Below are 10,728 nucleotides of genomic sequence, written 5' to 3'. Positions count from 1 at the left end.
CCTGTTGCCTTTGTGTTTTTTGCAGAATAAGCCATGTCCCTCGAATATGAGGATACCTCAACCGTGCTGCCTCGATAACTAAAGGTCATGCGACCCTAAATGATGCTGCCTTCGATACACAAATATGACCTCGACCCTCGGAAGTTGCCTACGGAAAAAGGCTGAGGTATCTTCTGGATGCCTACGAATAAGGCTTATTCTGATCCTTACCTTAGACTACCTGCCCTCCTATGGCATGGGACAGTCTTATGGCAAAGGATATTTCGATGACCCTTCTACCTCCAAACGAAAGGCTTCCTGCCCTCTTATGGCAAGGATAGACCCTTTCATTTTGAAAGGCTAAAAAGAGACCTATCATCTGAGTTTAAGGTAATTGCCCCTAATTGCCTTGCCATGCTCTATTTTCTATATTCTTTCTCAAAATTCTTCAAAAAAAACTGGCTACGCTCATTTACGAGCTAAAGTCCATTTTTCCTCTTTCATCTACATTTTCTGAAAACGAGCAAGCAAAGCAATTAAGAGCCCATGGAAAATCATGGATGCAAAGGGTGCCTTACACCTTCCCTTTGCATAAATTACCCCCCGAACTTAGATTTCTTTAAAAGGTTTTTTTTCTGTTTCTTTTAGCCTTTCTGAATTTGTTTGGATAAAATAAAAGTCGGTGGCGACTCATGCTTAACCGCGACATTTCGATATAAAAAGTCAGTTCACCGTATTACAGAACTGGCGACTCTGCTGGGGATAAAATTTCGATAAAAGAGGGGTTACCTTAAAAGTTTAGGAATCACTTAAATGTTTTCTATTGTTTGCTTTGTTTGCTTTACTTTTGCAGGGCTGTTTTGGGTATTCTGCTGTGTGAAAGATCCTAACCCGGATCTGAGTACCTTAGGTAAATGGCATGAGATCAAGGAGACTGCACAGCGTATACTGATGTGGTTGATCTGATGGGCATCGTTAGTGTGACACATTGGTTTGTCCTGGTGTTCCTTGGGATCCGACCTGAGGAAATGCTTGGCTGCCGCGTGGTGTCATTAAGCACTAATTTGCTCTTAGAACCTTAGTCGAACTTGACTTTGGCCTATTAGAAAGTAGCGAGATTGCTGGCTTTGGTTCCGACTGAAGTTGGTTGATACTCGAAGCTACACTCATATGGACTGGACTTTCAGGACCTTTTCGGTTGGTGATTCGATCGTCGAACTGAGATAAGCGCCTTCGAGAAAGGTCAATGATATGAGCTCCCTAGAACCCGATCTTTTATAGGACAGGTTTGAACCAACTAAACTTCAGGGGGAGGGTACATACCTTTGGGCCACGTGCAAGCCTAACCATAAGGCAAAATTGTGTGACTTGTGTGACTTGTTTGTGTTTGCTACTAACCTTCATTTCCTCGCAGGTTTTGTTGAAAGGACTTGTTTGTCCTTACTATCTCACACTAAGTCTAATAAACTGCATTCGCATAACATCATGGCATCATGACATCATAAGCATAACATGATTAACTAACCCTTTCAAGGATCTTAGGAATTTAGGGCGCGCAATTTCAGGTACTCTTATCAAGAACCGAATTCCTATCTAGGGGGCAAGAGGATTTATTTTCTTCTAGTCACATGCCTTCCAATTCAAAGACTCAGTACTTAGCAAGGGGCAAGAGGATTCATTTTCCTCTAGCCATGTACCTTCAAATTCAGAGGTATTCCGAATCAGAGGCGATGACCCACTCGATATGGTGAGCCTGATTCTCAAAGAAAGACATTCAAAGACAAAGTTCAGATTTCTTCAGACAAAGATGCGAGCAAATTATTTTCTAATGTTGCTAACTAAATGCCTAAAGATCCTTGAAAATATTGCATTTGCATTCATAACATCGCATAACAGGTTTCTTACAATAGGTCTCTCATCCTTCCTCGCTGTTTATTTCAGCATCATGAATCTCGAACAATCAGTTAAGGATCTCCAAGCTCAAAACACTGAGTTCGAAGCCTTGATTCTGAATTTGTCCAAGGGGCAAGAAGAGCTGAAAACCATGCTGACTAAAAAGAAGAAGACGAAGGGTAAAAAGACTCGGGTGAAAAAGCTTAGACCGATATTGCAACTCAGGGATGCCGAAACCTCTGAAGACAGTGACGAGGACGAGCAAGATGATGATGCTAGTGTTAAGACTGATGTAAAAAGTAACCATGATTCTGCCAAGCCTTCTGAAGAAGAAGAGGACTATCACCACGAGGATGAACATCCTGATGACAAATACAAGCTGCTTGAAGAACGTATGAAAGCCGTAGAAATTCAGAAGATACCTGGACTGGATTTTGAAGAACTAGGACTCGTTCCTGGAGTCATTATTCCTCCAAAATTCAAGACTCCCGCCTTTGCTAAATATGATGGGGTTTCCTGTCCCAAGTTGCACTTGAGATCGTATGTAAGGAAGATTCAACCTCATACTGCTGATAAGAAACTCTGGATCCATTTCTTTCAAGAGAGCTTATTTGGAACTCAACTAGAATGGTATTATCAGCTGGAGGGTACCAATATCCGTACCTGGGAAGATTTGGTCGTTGCTTTCTATAAGCAATATCAATATAATTATGACCTCGCATCGACTCGCATGCAACTGCAAAGTATGTCTATGGGACCCAAGGAAAGTTTCAAGGAGTATGCTCAAAAATGGAGAGATCTAGCTGGAAGAGTCAAACCTTCCTTGGCTGACAGAGAGATGGTAGATATGTTCATGAATACACTGACTGGCCCTTTCTATAGTCATTTGCTGGGAAGTTCATCATCTGGATTCACTGAGCTTATACTGACTGGAGAACAGATTGAAAGTGGTATCCGAAGCGGAAAAATTCAGGTGGCTACTTCTTCCGTTACTATAAAAAAGTCATACAATGGGAGGAATGAATCTGACACTGTTGGGGCAATTTTGGTCTCTAATCAAGCATCGATACAACAACAAAACAACCAACGTAAACAAAGCACATCGAAAAGACAATTCACACAGATCAACATGTCTTTGACTCAAGCGCTGCAACACTTGTTGAAAGCAGAGCTACTTATACAGATAGCTCCTCATCCAAATCCCAACACTTCTTCCCCTCGCTATAATCCCAACGCGAGGTGTGCATATCACTCCAATAGTCCTGGACATGACACTGACAACTGCTGGACATTGAAGAATAAGATCCAAGACATGATCGATGCCGGGGAAATCAAGTTTGATCCTCCTGCAACTCCTAACGTGATCACTGCTCCCATGCCTAATCACAACAAGAGTGCTAATACTGTGGATGGCTAGAAGGATGGACTTTAAGATCATTAGTTTTACTTTCAGCTGCAATTTCTTTTTCTTTGATTGTTTAAACATTCGACTTATGATAGACATTATCTGTTTTAATAATCATCATCAGTGCATTGCATATGTTTGTCTTGAGTAATTTATTTCGCTATCACTCATTTTAAATTATGTCTTTACGTTGCATATGTTTTATGATACTCAATTCCTGCTAAAGCTGTAAGCCTTTTTGAGGGAGGATGACGAAAACGATACCGCAACCTCATACAGTATGCTTTTGAACGGACTATGTTGATGATGTACAGGCATTGTTTCAATTCCTAAACAGTGGAGATATAAGGATGTTAATCCCTCGCCAACCCCTTTGAGCCTAAGAAGTAGAAGTTTCTTTCTTGTACTAATTAAAACCCTTGATCATAACCTGGGGCAGGGTAGTTCTCAGTTAATTTGGCTGTGCATTCTATTTTAAGAGAATCATTCAGTACACCTTTCAACAAATGTTTCAATCACTGGCGTTCATCCGCACACATCAAAGAAGTGTTGAAGATGTCAATCAAAAGCCAATGATGGTTCATCAATCACTAAGCGAGGCAGTTAATATCTTTCAAAAGAAAAAAAGAAGAAGAAATATACATACAAAGAAAAGCCTGCTAAGTCAAAACCAAAAAATGACTTAGGCAAAAATCAAGGCATCCCGCTGACTGTAAGCTCAAAAAAGGACAGTTCAGGCAAAAGTTAAGGATATAAAAAAAAATGAAAAAAGAGAAGTCAATAAGTTCTTGAACAACACAATATTGTGAATACCAAAGGGAAGAAATGACTGCCATCTCAAAATTTTTCTCTGCTTGTGAACCATCAACATTATCAAAGGCGCAAATCCAAAGGTCTCTTGGAACCTGAATGCATAAGTTAAATTAACTGAGCTTAGAACCGAAGATCATCACGAAGAGGGGTGGGTACAATCAAATTTTGAGCGTTTATCCTTTGTTTCTTAAACCGGGAACCAAGCCACGTTACAACCCTTGAAAGTCCTAATTGAAGCATGGTTAATTCGAAAGCATACTGTCACCAAAAAAAAGGTATCCCAACTCCTTAAGGTTTACTACAAATGCTAGGTTGATATCTTGTTTTTACAAATATCATGTTTTTACAAATATCACGCTTTTACATCTCTTGTTTTAATGTTTTTCAAAAAACTCAAGACAAACGTATGCATTGCATCTCATGAATTCATTATTAAACAAATTCTGCTACATAATTTCAAATGTTAGCATCAGAATGAATTTGCATAGGGTATGGCTAATGACTCAAAGTTATCCCGACCAACACAGATTACTCCAAGAAGCAATGTCTCTTACGTATACAAGGGGCATGGCGCGTTTTGCCCAATCAATCTGGGGCAATCAAGTCAAGATTCCAAGAATATCTCAGGGATGCTCGAACAATCAGGGGCATGCATCCAAGTATATCTAAAGCTACTCCCCAATCAACGTGAGACATTGTCAAGAGCCTATGATTACTGGGGGCATATCTCCCACAGTGCACTTCTCATAAAGTCCTCGCGAGGCGAATCTTTCCAAAGTTCTTACTAACAGGGGCAAATCTATGCAAGTCCGGTCTGACATCTTGATCAATACTCAATGGTATGTTCTAATCAAATCCAGGAATGGTAGTTACTATAATACTGGGGGCAACTTTCAAGACATCCATGTCTCCCCACAAAGCCGGTTTCACAAAATCATATCCCCACAGAGTAATCACTAAGAAGATACCTTCAAATACTCTCGTCCCGACAAAGACATATCTCCCCAACAGAGTTTACATCTTCAACATTGCCGGTTCCCCGACACCTTCTCTTCTCCAACATGGCTTACTAAAATCTTTCACCCCCAATCAGGGTACATCAAGTTACTGATCATCCCCAAGCAAGAATCATAAATTCCCAGCTGATCAAACATCAAAATCACTATGATACAGAGATTTATTTTCTCAAAAAAAACTCTAAATAGCATAAGTCATACATCATATGTTCATACATCGCATACATTACCTCATAATAAATTCATACATAACGTACAAGTTTCTCATTTATTTTGAGAGACTCGTCACATAAATACATGCATCATGGCTTTGCATGCTGCTAACTTTGTCTTTCAGGTAAGTTCCCAAGCAGACGAATATCATCAACAAATCAATTTCATCAGATATACATTCCGGAAGCTCGAACCCCGGACATTCTGAAAAATCCAAACAGATGCACATTCTGGAAGCATGACCCCCAGACTTCTGAAACATTCTTATCAGATATACATTCCGGAAGCTCGAACCTCGGACATTCTGAAACATTCTTATCAAATGCACATTCTGGAAGCATGACCCCCGGACATTCTGAAAAATTCTTATCAGATATACATTCCGGAAGCTCGAACCCCGGACATTCTGAAACATTCTTATCAGATGCACATTCTGGAAGCATGACCCCCAGACTTCTGAAACATTCTTATCAGATATACATTTCGGAAGCTCGAACCCCGGACATTCTGAAACATTCTTATCAGATATACATTTCGGAAGCTCGAACCCCGGACATTTTGAAAATTCCAAACAGATGCACATTCTGGAAGCTTGACCCCCAGACTTCTGAAACATTCTTACAACTCTCATCTTTTGACACTCATTCAAGACACAATTCAGAAACAATCCAAGATCTAATTCAGTTACTACGAACGGTGCTGACACGATCAACATTCAAAAATCTAATTCTATCATCACGAACGTTACTGATACGACCAATCTCCAACAATCACTTCTCAGTACCGTGGATTCAGTCTAACGTACGACGTATTCTGACTCTCAAGTCTATCAAGTCCGTCTCAATCATACATCTTCTCCAAACACCTGGATGGCATCTCTGACAAAAGTCCCTACTTCAGCTAGGGCAAATTTCTTGGTATTCTAGTGTTCAATCATCTTCCACCTTCAGATACCGACTGGCATACAAACCACTCTACATCTTCAGGTCTAAGATAATTGAACAGGGGCAGCTGTCATACCCCAAAATTTGCCATACATTTTCTCCCATTTCAATTCAAATAAATAAATAAAGCTCCTAGACACACTCTCCTATACAAACTAGGGTCTGGCTTATTCAAAGAAAAATCAGTGAATCAATGGCTCCAAGGCATCTCATATGGCTCAATATATCTCACACTATCTCTATGACAAGTATCAAAGCCCAATTCAGAGGAATGGTCACTCAATTGTTCAGAGAATCAACAGTCGACTAGTTGACTTAAAAAGTCAACTATGGTCAAAGTAAAGTCAAAACTTCTGATTTTTTGTCAAGATCCTCATATTGAAGTATCATTCACCATACCCCAAAAATTGAGAGAGATACACCTTGTCAAAGTTGGACTATTTTTGAGGAAAAAATGTGAAAAGAAAAGGTTCAAATTTCCAAACATTTCCAAATGAGCCTATGATTTCTTCACCCAATCTTCATTACAAGCCCATGCACGTTCCAAAAATCATATCCTTATATTTTATATTATTTTTTATTAATTATTTTATGATTTTAACCATTTAAATCATGAATTAATTATATAATAGTATAAAAGATAAAAGATATGATTTGTGTTTATTTTTCAATCATCATCAATCACACAAATATCCCAAAATTCATTCCAAATTCGTACATAGGCTGAGTGTGTGAAAAAAATTGAATTTTGCCATAATTGGAAATATTCCATTCAAGCTCCAAATCAAATCTCCAAAGATTGATTCAATAAGATTTTTCTCACAAAAGTTAACCTATTCTATTCTCCTATATATACATAGTAGAATCAGAGCACAAGGGTTAGAATTTTCGGCCACCAAAAGCTCCAAATCCGAGTGCCAAGTTGAAGAAAAACTCAAAACCGTTCGTGGAGATTGAAGCAAATTCAAGGGACTTTGAAGGTGCCAATTCATTCTTGGAACATCAGTGAGCGTTTCTCAATCACAAGCAAAGCTTAACGAGCCCAGAATCATCCTCCAAGACTCACGGTTTGTATCATTCTTTTAAACCTTCGAATATCATAATTCATGCATCTTCATCATAATTTAATGGCATAGATATGTTAGTTATGATGCATTCATCGTTTCTGGGCAATTAATTGGATCGGTACACGCATATATCGTACGCCACCATGTTAGGGTTCGTTCTCTCAAAAATTGGGGACTTCCGATTTAGACCGAATCAAGGCATATTGCAGGTACCAGAGCGTTCGTATTGATTAGGGGACCATGAATATGGTTTTGGTTTGCGTTTTTGGTGCATGTATGTGGTTTTGTGGTTGCAGGTTGGATTTGCTACGAACAGAGTCGTAGCAAATTGGTAGCAGATTCGTAGTGTAAGTTGCAGGTCCTGGGCTTGAAGATGATAACGTGTCGATGCGCCATTCGTCTATTCAAAATTCGCGCGCTGCTTTTGGTATCTTCCACTTGTTTTCTTTTATATTTTCTAAAGTGCGTGAATGTACAACAAAAGCAACTGGCTGAGGTGGTTAACGAGGCACACTGTTCACACAAGGGTTGGGGGTTCGATCCCTCCTCCCAACAATATTTTTACTGAAATAGTATACTTCGATCCCATGCACGCCTGAAGCGAAGGACCTTGATGCACCTTCATAATCAAGGGCCTAGAATCATTCACAAGGCAGATCCAACGTGCTAAGATGCAAGTCCATCATGGAACATCACAGGGCCATCCGCACCTGATCAAACAGCTAAGTTCCTTTTTCAATTTTTTTTTTATTTTATTATTTTTGTATTTTATTTAATTACACATTATTTTGTATTTATATATTTATATTTATGTTTTCTTGTTTGTTTTTACTTATGATAAAAGTTTATTTTCTAAAGGAAAAACTTTTCTTTTATAAGTAAATATTAATAATATTTATTCTATTTAAATTATTTTCTTAATATTACATATTTACTTATTTTAATTAGAGATGTTATAAAAATCATATTTACCTTATTTTCATTCACAAAAAATTCATAAAAAATACTTTTCGCTTAATTAAATTATTTTCTTACTCTCGATTTAATTAATTAGGTCGCGAGACCAATAATTAATCAAAATCGTATGCATTTTCCATGCCCTAATCAGGGTTTGTGATGAACATTCCAATACACTAAATATTTTCCATGTTTTGTTTTATGCCTTTTCAGGGTTACCGACAGGGTTTCTCCCGATAACGCGCCACGTCGAATTCAAAAGCTAAGTCTCGATTCAACCCTTATTCTCTTTGTTTATCTTTCCTTTTTTCTATATAATTAGGGTTTGTTATTAAAATGAATTGCCTATACACTCACGCCTTGTTTGTTTCTTTTTATTTATTTTATTCTTAATGGTCAGAGTCGACGCTTCAGGCAAACCCTTGCCCCCAGCCCTGTCAGGCAAATGCCAAGCTAAGTATTCTTCACTCATTTACTTTTAACTTCTTTATTTTTTTGTTTTATGGTTAATAGAATTCGCCTTCGAATCTGGTAATGCACTCACCCTTTTTTGTTTGCCATTTTTCCTTTTCAGGGTTTGTCGAATGCCAAAGCTACGTCGTCGGTAACCCTAAACCCTATTCTTATCCTATGTTTCTTATTATTGTTATTACTTATGTCAAACCCTATTAAGGGATCCGCTGGTTACAATTTCCCTCCCCCATATCTATTTTGATTATATTATTTAAATGCGTGGTTAGTAATCCTAGGGAGTGCCACCTTTGAATTGAACATAGAATCACTAAATTTACAAGATAATATATTTGAATATAATCACATGATTGGTGCACACACGCACACTTTTGGGTAACCTCTCTGTTGCCTTGTTGCCTATGGCCTTGTTGCCTGTTGCCTGTTGCCTTTGTGTTTTTTGCAGAATAAGCCATGTCCCTCGAATATGAGGATACCTCAGCCGTGCTGCCTCGATAACTAAAGGTCATGCGACCCTAAATGATGCTGCCTTCGATACACAAATATGACCTCGACCCTCGGAAGTTGCCTACGGAAAAAGGCTGAGGTATCTTCTGGATGCCTACGAATAAGGCTTATTCTGATCCTTACCTTAGACTACCTGCCCTCCTATGGCATGGGACAGTCTTATGGCAAAGGATATTTCGATGACCCTTCTACCTCCAAACGAAAGGCTTCCTGCCCTCTTATGGCAAGGATAGACCCTTTCATTTTGAAAGGCTAAAAAGAGACCTATCATCTGAGTTTAAGGTAATTGCCCCTAATTGCCTTGCCATGCTCTATTTTCTATATTCTTTCTCAAAATTCTTCAAAAAAAAACTGGCTACGCTCATTTACGAGCTAAAGTCCATTTTTCCTCTTTCATCTACATTTTCTGAAAACGAGCAAGCAAAGCAATTAAGAGCCCATGGAAAATCATGGATGCAAAGGGTGCCTTACACCTTCCCTTTGCATAAATTACCCCCCGAACTTAGATTTCTTTAAAAGGTTTTTTTTCTGTTTCTTTTAGCCTTTCTGAATTTGTTTGGATAAAATAAAAGTCGGTGGCGACTCATGCTTAACCGCGACATTTCGATATAAAAAGTCAGTTCACCGTATTACAGAACTGGCGACTCTGCTGGGGATAAAATTTCGATAAAAGAGGGGTTACCTTAAAAGTTTAGGAATCACTTAAATGTTTTCTATTGTTTGCTTTGTTTGCTTTACTTTTGCAGGGCTGTTTTGGGTATTCTGCTGTGTGAAAGATCCTAACCCGGATCTGAGTACCTTAGGTAATTGGCATGAGATCAAGGAGACTGCACAGCGTATACTGATGTGGTTGATCTGATGGCCATCGTTAGTGTGACACATTGGTTTGTCCTGGTGTTCCTTGGGATCCGACCTGAGGAAATGCTTGGCTGCCGCGTGGTGTCATTAAGCACTAATTTGCCCTTAGAACCTTAGTCGAACTTGACTTTGGCCTATTAGAAAGTAGCGAGATGGCTGGCTTTGGTTCCGACTGAAGTTGGTTGATACTCGAAGCTACACTCATATGGACTGGACTTTCAGGACCTTTTCGGTTGGTGATTCGATCGCCGAACTGAGATAAGCGCCTTCGAGAAAGGTCAATGATATGAGCTCCCTAGAACCCGATCTTTTATAGGACAGGTTTGAACCAACTAAACTTCAGGGGGAGGGTACATACCTTTGGGCCACGTGCAAGCCTAACCATAAGGCAAAATTGTGTGACTTGTGTGACTTGTTTGTGTTTGCTACTAACCTTCATTTCCTCGCAGGTTTTGTTGAAAGGACTTGTTTGTCCTTACTATCTCACACTAAGTCTAATAAACTGCATTCGCATAACATCATGGCATCATGACATCATAAGCATAACATGATTAACTAACCCTTTCAAGGATCTTAGGAATTTAGGGCGCGCAATTTCAGGTACT

This window comes from Vicia villosa, unplaced genomic scaffold (assembly GCF_029867415.1).
Source record: "Vicia villosa cultivar HV-30 ecotype Madison, WI unplaced genomic scaffold, Vvil1.0 ctg.000505F_1_1, whole genome shotgun sequence".
Lineage (NCBI taxonomy): Eukaryota > Viridiplantae > Streptophyta > Magnoliopsida > Fabales > Fabaceae > Vicia > Vicia villosa.
The sequence above is the reverse complement of the archived record's forward strand: the minus strand, read 5'-3'. Positions refer to the sequence as shown.